The sequence below is a fragment of the Protopterus annectens genome, chromosome 2.part0, assembly GCF_019279795.1.
Source record: "Protopterus annectens isolate FY-2018-M chromosome 2.part0, PAN1.0, whole genome shotgun sequence".
Taxonomy (NCBI): domain Eukaryota; kingdom Metazoa; phylum Chordata; order Ceratodontiformes; family Protopteridae; genus Protopterus; species Protopterus annectens.
In genome coordinates this window covers 362,821,623-362,835,017 of record NC_056728.1, presented here as the reverse complement: position 1 = coordinate 362,835,017, position 13,395 = coordinate 362,821,623, and positions in this window count along the sequence as shown.

Below are 13,395 nucleotides of genomic sequence, written 5' to 3'. Positions count from 1 at the left end.
CGCACTGAGCAGCGTCGGGCAGCGCCGCCTAAACAGGTTTAAACTATTCCAGGCTCCACAAAGTCTGCTCTTCACTTTTTCCCTTAGAACTGTTCAAACTCTCAAAGCAATCACTCTGTTCTGTTTCTAAAGCCCTGCAGTTGCTCAGTTCTTATAAGGAAACACTAACTAACTAAAGCACTACACCCTCCTTGACTTCTCATAAGTATTAGACTCCCGATTGGTCCTTCCTGATCAAGTGAAAAATCAGTTCCCTTCCCTAATCTGATCAGTAAAAAAAAACAGTTCTCTATACTAATCTGGTATGTCCAAGGGTCAGTTTCAAGGTTACTCTCCAGTCCAGCTGGTGAATCTGGGAATTTTGAGGCAATGTTACAATTGCCTTATGTACACAGACAACCCTCTCCTCCTTCCAACAAACTCTAATACATGTGAGAGATGCAGTTACACAGCCAAACTGGAAGCAGAGCTCTCTCAACCCAAGACTGGCACAGTCAGTCAGGAGGAAAAGGTAACCACCCACACCACAAATCCAGTCTCACACAGACCTATTGCATCTGCATACCCAACACATAAACACACAAAAACATACCCGGAGGCTCTACATAAAAATCTGCCTAAACAGCAAAGACCTCCTAAGCAGATATCCAAGCAACAGCCACCCCTCAACAATACCCACACATCACATATCTCACAAAATCAGTGTGCCTCACAGTCACAGCCCATAAGGCCAAACAACACACCAAATGCACTTGTTATAGGGCACTCTGTTGTCTAGCACACTGACGTCCCACTCACCAGACTGAACAAGGAGAAGGTCACTGTAAGCTGCCTGTCGGGTGCCAGGATCCGCCACATAATGCAAGCACTCAGGTCACTCCAAAGCAAGTACAAGTATGACTCTGTCATTGTCCATGCTGGTGTGAATGACGTGAGACGTACCTCCCTGGACTACATGAAAAGAGACATAGAGGAGCTCTCTGACCATGTAGCCCAGGCTGGTATGTCCCTGACCTTGAGTAGCATCTTCTCCTCACCAAGAATGATGCCACAGTATAAAGACAAAATGATCAGTTTCAACAATTGGCTAAAGTATTGGTGTCATTCAAAGGGGATCCAGTGTCTGTCAGCCTGGGATGACATGCTCGATAGCCACGTTGCTTCGCTAGGGACGGCTTGCACCTATCACCCTTAGGCTTTCGTATACTGGCCAAGGCTCTTGCCACCCCCATAGTGCCGTTTTTAGGCAAGGCTCAAAGGACAAACCCACCTCCATAGACAACCCAAAGATAAAAAAACTAAAGGTAATGCTACTCAATGCCAGAAGTCTAAACCTCAAGATGCACGCACTCAAGACTTTCCTCAGTATGGAGAAAATCGATGTCTGTGCAGTAACAGAAACCTGGTTCAAGGCTCCTGAGAGCACCCCAGCACTACCAGGTTATAACTCATACCATGCGTTTCAGCCCCAAAACTCGGACCAAAGCACAAAAGGAGGGGGAGTATCTATATTCATCAAAGATACCTAAACCTCCAGGTTAGTGGCACTGCACGAAGCATCGGAAACCATCCATGTGCAAGTAACAGCGGGCAAAACTGCCTTTCAGTTTGTAGCCTGCTACAGAACACCCTCCCTATTACAGGAACCCCACTTGGCATTCCTAAGAACACTGGAGAATATGAAGGTCTCTCCAAATACTATGTTATTGGGTGACTTCAACTACCCAAACATTGACCGGGAAAACTACTCAAGCCCAAACACCCTCGCCCAATGGTTCCTTGAATTTATAAACTCTAATGCAATGGAACAACTGGTCACCACTCCCACAAGAGGGAACAACATATTGGACCTGGTCATCACCAACATGGGGACTCTATGTTCCACACCAGAGGTAAACCCCTCATTGGTAAGATCAGACCATAAACAAATTTCCCTAGACATCCATATCCTGTCCCCACCCCCAGCCAAGGAAATCACTGTAAAGAATTTCTCCAAAGCCAACTTTGCACTTCTCAAGACTGAGGTGGAATCCTTCAAAGACCCTGGGCCAGAGGATAATACAGCCCAAGCTGCAGAATCCTTTACAAATGCATTCTATGAGCACCTGCAGGAATGCATGGATCATGCTATCCCAAATAAAACCAAGACTCACTCCTCCAAAAACAGGAGATCAGTCTGGTGGACCCCGGCCATAACTAAGCTGTACAACAGAAGGAGGAAGCTGCTACATGACAGAGCAAAATCCCAAAAAGGGAAGGCATCTCTGATCAGTATTAGCAAGAAACTTTGATCCCTTATAAAATCATCAAAGGCCAGTTTCGAAAGAAAAATTGCCCTAGACACTAAAGATAATCACAAGGCCTTCTTTAGTTATGTCAGAAACGTGGGCGGAAACTCCCAGATATGCTCTGAATTGTTGCATAATGGTACAAAATATACCGAACCTACAGACATAGCCAACATCCTGTCAGACAGATTCAGCGCAAACTTCTCCCCCCCCCAAAGGAGCAAATGCCTATCCCAACTGAATGTAACCTCCCTGACATCACAGATGCACAGGTGAAAGCTGCCCTCTCCTAAGCAAAAAACACAGCATCTATGGGACCGGATGGTGTCCCAGGCTGTGTCTTACATGAGCTCCAAGAAGAACTGAACCCTCACATTAAGTCACTGTTCAAACTTAGCCTTACTACAGGATATGTACCCAAAGAATGGCATACAGCTACAGTGGTCCCACTCCACAAAGGTGGTGCCACAACGGACCCCGGAAACTATCGCCCCATAAGCCTGACTAGTCTGGTCTGTAAAGCTATGGAGCGTATTATCATGGAACTCATAAACAAAGACATTGGGAGCCTCCAGACACTGGACCCTACCCAATTCAGCTTTGTTAAGGGCAGAGCTTGCCTCTTAAACCTAGTTGATTTCTTTGAAACAGTTACCAAAGCCATAGATGAGGGCAAGGTAGTCCACACAGCCTACCTGGACCTCGCAAAAGCCTTCGACACAATACCCCACTCGGGCATCATAAATAAGCTTACCAGCTTAAATATCAACCCCTATATCACAAGATGGTTTGCAAACTGGCTCAGAGATAGAACCCACATGGTCAGAATCGCAGGTGCCATGTCCAAATCCAAACCAGTTACAAGTGGCATCCCACAGGGCTCAGTTCTGGGGCCTCTCTTGTTTGGTATATACTTCTCTGAGATTCAGGTTAACACGGGGGGATTATGGCTGACAAAGTTCGCAGATGACTGCAAACTGGGGGCCATAATCGAATCTCCAGCTGACACAAGCATCCTCCAAATGGGTCTCACAGAGACGGATGCTTGGTGCCAGAACCACAGCCTCAAGCTAAATGCTAAAAAGTGCATAGTCATCCCCGTTGGGAAAAACAAGGTGCCCACAAATTACCACATAGGTGGTAATCCATTAAGTACGGAAGAAGTAATTAGAGATTTGGGGACCAACGTAGATAGTAATCTCTCCTTTGATAATCACGTTGCCAAAGTGGTTAGAAAGACCTTCTGTATAGCCCACCTTATCAGGAAAGGGTTCACATCTAGATCAAGAGAGGTCATTGTGCCCCTCTACTTGTCACTCATCAGGCCCATAATTGAATACAATGCCCCTTTTGGGATGTACCTTACCCGACACCTGCAGCAACTGGAGAGACCCCAAAAGTACCTCACCAAGAGGATCACGGGCTACAAACAGATGTCCTATGCAGCTTGACTAAAGAAACTCCAGCTCTACTCAGTTGCTTACCGCCTACTCAGAGGCGATCTATGCCTGACGTACAAAGCCATGCCAAACCCAGAATTAATGGACATGCTCCACCTCAAAAAATCCAAGTCCCTTAGAGCTACACTCTCCAGGGACCTAAACCTCAGCACAAAAATAAATAGAACATGCTGGAGGGACAGATTAATTTCCCAGAGGCTCCCCTCACTCTGGAATAGAATCCCAATTCATGTTAGACATGGCCCCTCGCTGACCCTCTTCAAGCGAAATTTGGACGCGTGGATGGGAAATCGCAAATTCACCCCTGGGATCTCTCCTGTGTCCCTGCTAGACGGAGGCACAGTAAACTAATCTTAAAAGGGTACCTTCTTTGACCTACTTTACAGAGGCACAGTAGGTTAATCTAATAGGGTGGCGGAAACCAAATACACTCTGACTAGGCTTATAAATGCCCTAGGGCAGATAGCCTAGTATCTACCTATGAACCTATGAACCTAAGACCATTATGTTTTTAGAAAATAGTTAAATTTCTTAACTGTTATCTGCAGTGTTATTGATAGTTGATAACAGGAGCTGTTTAATTTATCTTAAAAAGGCATTTCAGTCAATTATTTACTCTGTGATGCTAATGAAGCTCAAAACACAGTGCCCTTCTAAAGGCTTGACTGGATGATTGAGTACTCTGAAGGCAATGGCCCTAACTCATTACAGCCGAGTGAAGTCTCCAGGCGTTTCTGCAGTTACACCCTACTGCTCCTCTAGGCGTCAAATATTGCCTGTTCATATTTGCATTAATAATTGCAAAACCATGTTACATACAAGGCATTGGAAAATTTTATCTTAAAGCATACATGATAGCAAACACAATTGTATTGATATATTACCTCTGTCAATGGGTATTTGTTAAAAATGTAAGTTGATAACTTCAATTTTTAAATGCTGAAGCCACGCCCACTAGGAGTTAAAGGTACACACTCAAAAGAGCTCTACTGGAGGGAGTTATGGCAGCTGTTCTTGCCAGCACACTAGTAGATATCGTTCCCAGAGCTTAATATATGGACCTGTTCTATTTTCTCTGCATTACAGTGAATGAGCTCTGCCCTTTTGTGGAAAAGCTATCAAAGGAGCTACAACCAGTTCAGAGATCCAAATAAAGTTGTAGGCAAATCAGTTATCTTTATATTATAACAAATTAATGGTTAATGCTAACACGGTTAATTCCTTGCTCTATATCTCTCATCCAAGGCAGAAGAAAGTGGACTCTCTTAAATTGCTAAATCCAGTAAATAACCCTACTATCATGGAAAAGCCACTGACTTATTTTTGATCCATACATTTGTGATAGGGTGCTGATAAACTTATGCTTTGCCCAGTGTTAGAACATCAAAGAGTCACTGGTATTAACCTAAAGTCCAAGTTAGGGTATGCATAATTGAAAGTGTCTGTGACACTGCCAGCCCAGCTATCTGGAATTTTGTAAATATTTCTATATCATTTGTGAATATTGATATGATTTATACAGAACTGTATGTTATGTACTGAGCTTCAAAAATGTAACCACAGCATACCCTGCTGGAACACAAAAGATTAACTTACAAAACTTCAAGAAAATAAGTTGAAATTAAGTGCTTTCAATTGTGCTATACAAGTTAGTTTTAATGCAATAGAGACAGGATGTCTACAGCTATAAGTTTTTCTATTGTCTTGAAAGAAACGTAATTGCCAGGTTTAAAATGTAAAGTGTTTTATTGCTTTATGACTTCCTAGAAGCTATACAGTTCTGATCAAACATCTGAGAGACATGTATTTTTATCACAGATACGTTAAAATTCTGTGAAATTTCTGTTTAGCCTGGGAACTGAGGTTAGGTGACCAAAAGTGATGTCACCCAAGCTAACCCAGCAGTAAAATGTGATATTAATTTAAGAACTCTCTGAGAGAGAGACTGTAGATTTTATATTTTGTCTTGGACCTTGCAAGAACATCCACTCATCATCATCTGCCTGGTTCTGTAAGTAAGATTTAAGGCATAGTATCTCTTTTAGATATTGCTATGGATATAGTAAAGATTAGTTTAGGTGTTTTCTGTATTTATTTCAGCCTGTCCTGCAATGTTGTTTTAAAATATTTCCTGTGATTTTGAACTCTGAAGTTACTGTGCTTGTGTACTGAGTATTGTCTTCTTCTTTTATTATTTATTATTAAATATATTTAAACCTATCTTTGTGGCTGCTATTTCTGATACATACTTAAGCTCTTAGAGTACTTGCACATGTATTTGGTGACATTGTACAGGCTACTCCAATAGCCTTGCTCTTGGTCAGACTACCATTTGGATAATAGTAACATTACACAGTAGGATTGGACACCCTTTGTAAGGGTCTTATAGTAACAGATAAAGGGTTGTTTTGTGGCAGTCATAACTACCTTATAATCTGGGCAGAAGGAGGCATTTATTTATTTATTTATTTATTTATTTATTTATTTATTTATTTTATTTATTTATTTGCTGTTGGTTAACCAGTATAGTCCATTGGGCCAAGTGAACCCTTTTTTCAATGGAGTCCTGGGGAGAAAAGCTCCATCAAAGATTACATGTTAAAGAGATTTACAATTACATATCATACAAGACATAAGGTACAGAGGTTATAATCAGTAAAGTTAAACAACAAAATAAAAAAATAGCAAAATAGAAACAAAATTATATCATAAGAAAACCATATATTTTTTTAGAAGGATAAGGAAGTGAGTAGATAGATGCAGAAGGCTTTCAGGATGATAAGTATTATTAAGAAATTGATTACTAGCTGTAATAGAGAAAGTGAGAGGTGGAAGACTGGAGAGAGTGGAGAATGATTATGTGGGGTGGGAGCAGGAGCATTCCCATGTGGATGTTAGGTAGGAGTGGAGTGATTTTTTAAAGGTAGGAAGGCTAGTGATGGTACAAATGGAGGGAAGGAGTTCCATAGGCGTGCTAGCGAAAAGGAGAGGAGGTTATGTCCTGGGGGGCGAAGGGGTCTGTAGACTTCTATTAGGTTTTGATTAGTAGATCTGAGAAGTCTTTGGGTCTGGTGAATTTTAAAGGTAGTGGACAGGGAGGGACAGAGGGATGGTTGAAAAATGAGTTTGTGTGCATATGTGAGCTGAGTATAGGAGAGGTAGATGGGAAGTTCAAGCCAATTTAGTTTGTGGAGTGGTGCACAGTGATGTGTTGAAGATTTATTGCTAGTGGCGAATTTGGCTATTTTATTGTAACAGGTAGATAGTTTTGTTTTGAGAGATGATTGTAGATTAGTTAAAAGAGGGGCACCATATAGAAGGGAGGGTAAGAGAAATGTGGTAGAGAGAGTGAGTTTGGTAGCTGATGAGAGAAATTGCTTGTGTCGGTAGAGCAGGCCGAGTTTTTGGTGTTTTTTTTAATGTTTAGTAGTAGATGGGACTCGAATTTAAGCTTATCATCAATTTGAACTCCTAGTAGTTTGGTTTCAGATACCAGTTCAAGTGGAGTATTATTTTGACTGGTGATGGAGAATAGTTGTCGATCCAATGTGTTGGTTTTAGAGGGGGTAAATATCATTAGTTTTGATTTAGCTGCATTAAGTGCAAGATGGTTATCTTTCATCCACTGTTCTGTGGTGGAGAAGGCATCTTGAGTCAGCTTTAGGGGAGGTGGAATGGAAGAGGAAGCACAGATGATTGTAGAATCATCTGCATATTGGATGATGTTAGCATGTGGGATAGAGTGATAGTAATCATTTACGAAGATATTAAAGAGGAGGGGTCCTAATATGGAACCTTGTGGGACACCTGTGGGGGTGTTTAGGAAAGAGGAGGTGGCTTTTTTCCACTTGACAGCTTGTTGCCTGTTTGAGAGATAGCTGGTGAACCAATTGAAAGTTGAAGGTGATAGGTTTAGCTTTGAGAGTTTAGTGAGTAGTATGTTATGGGAGATAGTGTTAAACACCTTACAGAGATCAAGTAGGATGGTAGATACAGTGAGACCAGAGTCTCTAGCTTTATTCACAGTTTCAAGGAATGAAAGGAGGGCTGTCATAGTACTATAATTAGGGCGGAAGCTGTGTTGAGTAGAAGTTAATAGGTTATTGTCTAATAAATAGGGAAGGAGTTGAAGATGGATACATTTCTGTAGAATTTTTGAAATAGGAGGGAGGATAGCGATGGGCCAGAAGTTGGTAATACTAGTATTATTCCCTTCTTTATGAAGGGGAATGATAAAAGCCCTTTTCCAGATTAGTGGAACGTGACCTTCTTGGATAGAGTGGTTGATTAGGATGCTAACTGGGAGGGCGATAGCATCTGCAGCTATGCTGAGGAAGTGTGAGGGGATGTTATCAGGGCATTGGTGCATGGTTTTAGCTTCTGCAGGAGTTTTTTTTATAGTGGAAGTAGGGATCGGTTTCAGGGAGAAAGTAGGCGGTTGAGAGGTAGCAGGGTGATAGAGTGGAGAAGGGGGGTGTAGGGGTGGGACAGGTGGAAGTAGGAGGTGATGGTTGCACAAGAAGGAAGACGTTAGTTTGGAAATACAGTCAATGAAAAAAGAGTTAAACTCGGTGGCAAGGTCATTGTCTTGTACATTTGGGTTGGGGTTTGGGTTTTCAGTTGTACCAGGTTTTAAGAGGGAGGTTATACTTCTCCAGAATTTTTGTGGGTCAGTTTTGTATTTAGTTTGAAGAGAAGAGTAGTAGTTTTGACGGTCTGCTGTAATAAGCTTTTTTACTGTGTTGCGAAGAGTTTTGTACTCATTAAGGGTAGTGGGAGATTTGTGCTTCTGATAGCATGCTCAGGCTTTGTCTCTTAGTCGCATGGTTGTTAGTGTGCTTTTAGTTAGCCAAAGGGTAGTTTTGTTTTTTATTCTTCTGGTTTTTAAGGGAGCATGAATATCTAAAAGATTTAGGAAAGTAGAATTAAAATGATTGATAGCACTTTCCAGGGGAAGAGTTTTTAGGGGGTACCAGTTAAATGATTTTAAGGAGTTAGAGAAGGCTTCTGGGTTGAAGTTTTTTTGGTATCTGGTAGTGACGTAATTATGGGTAACTTGTAGGGGAGAAGGAAGGCGTGTAGCCAAGATGGGAAGGTGGTTGCTTAGGGAGTCAGGAAGAGTTCCACTATCAGGGTAGTAGTGGGGGTGAGAGACTAAGATCCAGTCTATAATACTGTCAGTAGTGAAGTCTTTAGAGGGTCTAGTATTGGAGTTGATGAGTTGAGTGAAGTTATACAGGTTGATGTTAATGGAGGGGGTATGGGATTGAATGGAGGACCAGCTGATGTTGGTGTCTCCTATGATGATGGTTTCATTAGATATATTGGTTGAGAACCAGGAGAGGATATCTTCAAGTGCGGAGATATTGTCACCAGGGGGAATGTAGAGTGAGGCTATGCATATATTTTTGTGTTTATTTAATCAAAGTTGGGCTAGTATTAATTCAGCATTGTTGCATCGAGGAATAGTTTTATTGTAGGGAGTAATGCATAGAGAGGATGAGTAGAGTAGAGCTACTCCACCCCCTTTTTTCTGGGTTCTGTTTGCCCTGATAATGGAGTAGTTAGGTGATACTATCTCCACATCTTTTATATGAGGTTTTAACCAGGTGTCAGATATGCCTAAGATATCTGGTTTGTTATGGTGGAGCCAGGCTTGAAGGTTTGGAACTTTGTTAGTTAAGCTTTGTGCATTAAGGGATGCTAGTCAAATGGATTTAGATGTAGAGGGGGAGGTGTTTGGGCCTGGGTTAGGGTGTACATCCCCAGATAAAAGTAGAGATGTTAGAATCTGCTTTATGTAGTATGGGTTTTTGTTTTTTTTTCATAAGTAATAGGAGTTGTAGGGGATATTTTTGGTAGAGTGTGGGGTGCAGTTTTGTAAGGTGGGATAAGTTTGTAGTGAAAGCATAGATTGGGTTTGATGGGATAAAGTGTAGGAGATATTGGTATGACTGAGTAGGAGTGAGGTATGTTGAGAGAGCAGGTTGTGTGAAAGTGCGGGGTGTGAGATAGGGTGTTAGACTAGGTAAGGTAGTAGATGGAGGTTAGGTTAAGTAAGAGAATTAGTTGACTGGAGAAGAATATATATTTTGGAGACATGTTTAGGTTCCTTGAGAGTTATATGGTTAGTAGTAAGAAAGAGGCATAGCTAGTAAACCTGTGCCAGCCTTTCCCAGGAGTGTGTGTGTGTTTGTATATAAATCAAATCTTAAAGTGTGTGTGTCAGCTACTTGGGCAGAGACACGAAGCACTGGTTGGACAGAGAGGGTGCTGGAGGTTTTGGCTTGACTACTCAGCAGAGATCTCAACCCTATAGCTGTGCCAGTGGGGAGATGTACTGGGGATCTGGAGAAAGAGGCAGAAACCAGCCCCAGACTGACTGTGATCTCTGTGTGCTCTTAAGGTAAATTGCACATTACTTACTGTGTGTGTGTGTACTTGTCATCCTCCCATTGTGTACTTTCCTCACTGTTTCCAGTGGTGAGGACTGAGGGTCCTTGATTACTGGGCCAGTGCAGGGGCATCACAGTGTCCCTTAAGATTTCATATAACTCAGTCTTCATCTTTATTTCTTTCTGAAAGTTTTGAGCACTATTGCCTTTCACTGTAGAAAGACATCTGGTCTGCTATAACAGTACATGCCACTATGATAATGACAACCATTACTTTTTTTTAGCTAATATCCAGTATACTGTCCTATTCTGCTTAATGAGAGGAGCATGCCTCTCATCAGTTTTCCACTGAAATCTGATCTCAAGTTACCCTTCTGTTAAGTAGGGTCCCATTCTTTGTGGGTATACAAATCTTTAAATCCAACATAAAATACTTTTTGTTCTTTAGTCAAGACACAAAACCTCATAATTAAAACAGCTGAAGCATACATCAATGTCATTTCAACACATCTCAGGAAATACTGCAAAACTGTACACTTTTATGTATTTTATCTTATTTTTTTCAGGCAGCTGCACCTCTCTGTGCCCCCACATATCTGGCAACAGTGAGGAAAGTGCACTATGGGAGGATGACAAGTATACACTCACACAGTAAGTAATGTGCAATTTCCCTTAAGAGCACACAGAGATCACAGTCAGTCTGTGGATGGTTTCTGCCTCTTTTTCCAGATCTCATTCTGGAATTATAGCTAAACTCACTAAAATAGGTATAAATTTCGATGTCACAAGATGGGTTGGCAACTGGCTCACTGAAAGAACCCACACTGTAAAAGTTACAGACTCCAAATCTGACTTCAAATCAGTGACAAGTGGAGTACCACAGGGTTCAGTCCTGGGACCTCTCCTGTTTTGTATCTACTTCTCTGAAGTACAGGCTAGCACAGAAGGCCTCTGGCTAACGAAGTTCACAGATGACTGCAAACTAGGAGCCATAGTCGAGTCCCCAAATGATGTGGACATCCTACAGAAGGGTCTCACTGAGACAGATGCCTGGTGTCAGAGGCATGGCCTCAAGTTCAGTGCCAAAAAGTGCATTGTCATCCCCTTTTGTAAAAACTCTGTACTCATGAACTATCACATAAACGGCAGTCTACTTAATGCCGAATGTGTGATAAGAGACCTTGGGACCCAGGTGGACAGTAGTCTCTCCTTTGATAATCACATCGCCACAGTAGTCAGGAAATTTTTCTATGTGGCACACCTCATCACAAAAGGGTACTCATCCAGGAAAAAAGAGGTCATTGTTCCCCTCTACTCGGCACTCGACCCATTATAGTGTACAATGACCCTTTTGTAATGTACCTCACAATACATCTGCAGTACCTGGAAAGGCCACAGAAGTACCTCACAAAGAGGATTACTGGCCTCAAACAGATGCCCTACACTGACCATCTCAAAAAACTCCAGCTTTACTCTGTAGCATATCGCCTACTCAGAGGAGATCTCTGCCTAACATATAAAGCTATGTTAAACCCAGAGCTGTTGGACACGCTACACCTAAAGAAATCCCAATCCCTCCAAGCTACATGCTCTAGGGACCTAAACCTTGTCACCACAATAAACAGAACATGCTGGAGGGATAGATTCCTGTCCCAGAGACTTCCTATACTCTGAAACAAGCTACCCATCTATGTCAAGCAAAGTTCCTCATTAGCACTCTTCAAGAAAAATCTTGATGAGTGGATGGGAAATAGGAAATAAACACCGGGGATCACTTCTTTGGCTCTGCTTGACTGGGGCACAGGAAATTAACTTTCTTGGGTGGTGTAAGCCAGGGAACCTTGTTGGCCAGGCTTACTTAGGCCCTTGGGCCGATAGCCTAGTACCTACCTATGAACCTATGAATCTGTCAGTCTGTCTATCTCTATTTCTCTCTAGCTGTTCCATCATTTCCTCTTTTCAGAATCAGATTACCTCAGACATAATACAACAGATCCATGAACAAAGTAATGTAAAATTTGCAGACCCACTGACAACATGAGAACATGACAACATGAGAACACAACATCATAGTTATAATATTTTGCATTCTAACCAAGCAACAGATGGCAAACAGTAAAGAAAGCAAGACCTTTAGAAGTCTTCTCCTAGTAAATAAAAATTATAATTGCCAGAAATCAAAAATTAACAGAAAACGTGGTAGTGATCAAATCAATGATAAAGTATCTGAACATTTATCTTCACTTTATGTATATTATTGCTAAAATATCTGAAAAATGTTTAACATGTTGGTAAGGTAATCTATATTTGAATTTGTATGTTCTTTTCACATTGTAACCCAGGTCATGATTCAAAAGGTCTGAAGACCTTTTCACTTACCTGGTTAATACCTTTCAGCTGTTGTTTCTCTTACCTCTGCTTCTAGGTTATGATTTGCTAGTGCTTTGCCATTTGTCATTCTTGCCATGTAATGTTTTAACTATGATGTTTTATTTTTATCTCAATATAGGTTTTTACCTCTGGCATGGACATACTTGAAAAGGTCCACAAACCAGCCCACCAACCCAGTTAACAGATGTAAAAGCAGACTAACAAATGTATACATAAGCAGAAAGAGAAGCACACAAAGTGAAAATAAGGATTAAAAGAGAAAAATGCATGTCTACTGAAAACACGGACCACCAAAAATATAATTAAGAAAAGTATTCCAGATTATGTTTTTTTTTTGAAGTGCTACGAGATGTGCACAGCACAAGCAAGTAAGATAAAGATAGCTTAAACATAATATTAAACATTTTACTGTGCAAAAGTATCAGATGGAGCTGACCTCAAATTAGAAATTGTTTCCATAAATGTAAACAATGCGGATGAATAGTTTTTTATTGCAATTTCCACATATGCATTCACGCAACAAGTAAAGTTAGGGTACAACAGGCAATATGCTGTCTATTGATTAGTGTTGCTACCTCAAAGTGGATATATCTCAAGTTGGCTTCTTGGGTACTGTGCCTTCTATGTGGTGTCTGCACATCATTCCTGCCTCTGTGAGGCTTTTCACAGGGTGGTTTGGTTTACTCCTACATAACAAAAATGAGGGGTACATGCATTGTGACCCTCCAAATTGTCCATACTGATATGAATAGCATGTGCAAGTATGTGTATGTACCCTGTAAATGGCTGACTTTTCCCTACAGACTCATTTTCTCTGCCTTGCTGTCATGGAGCGGTTTGATAAGCTCTGTATTCCTAGTA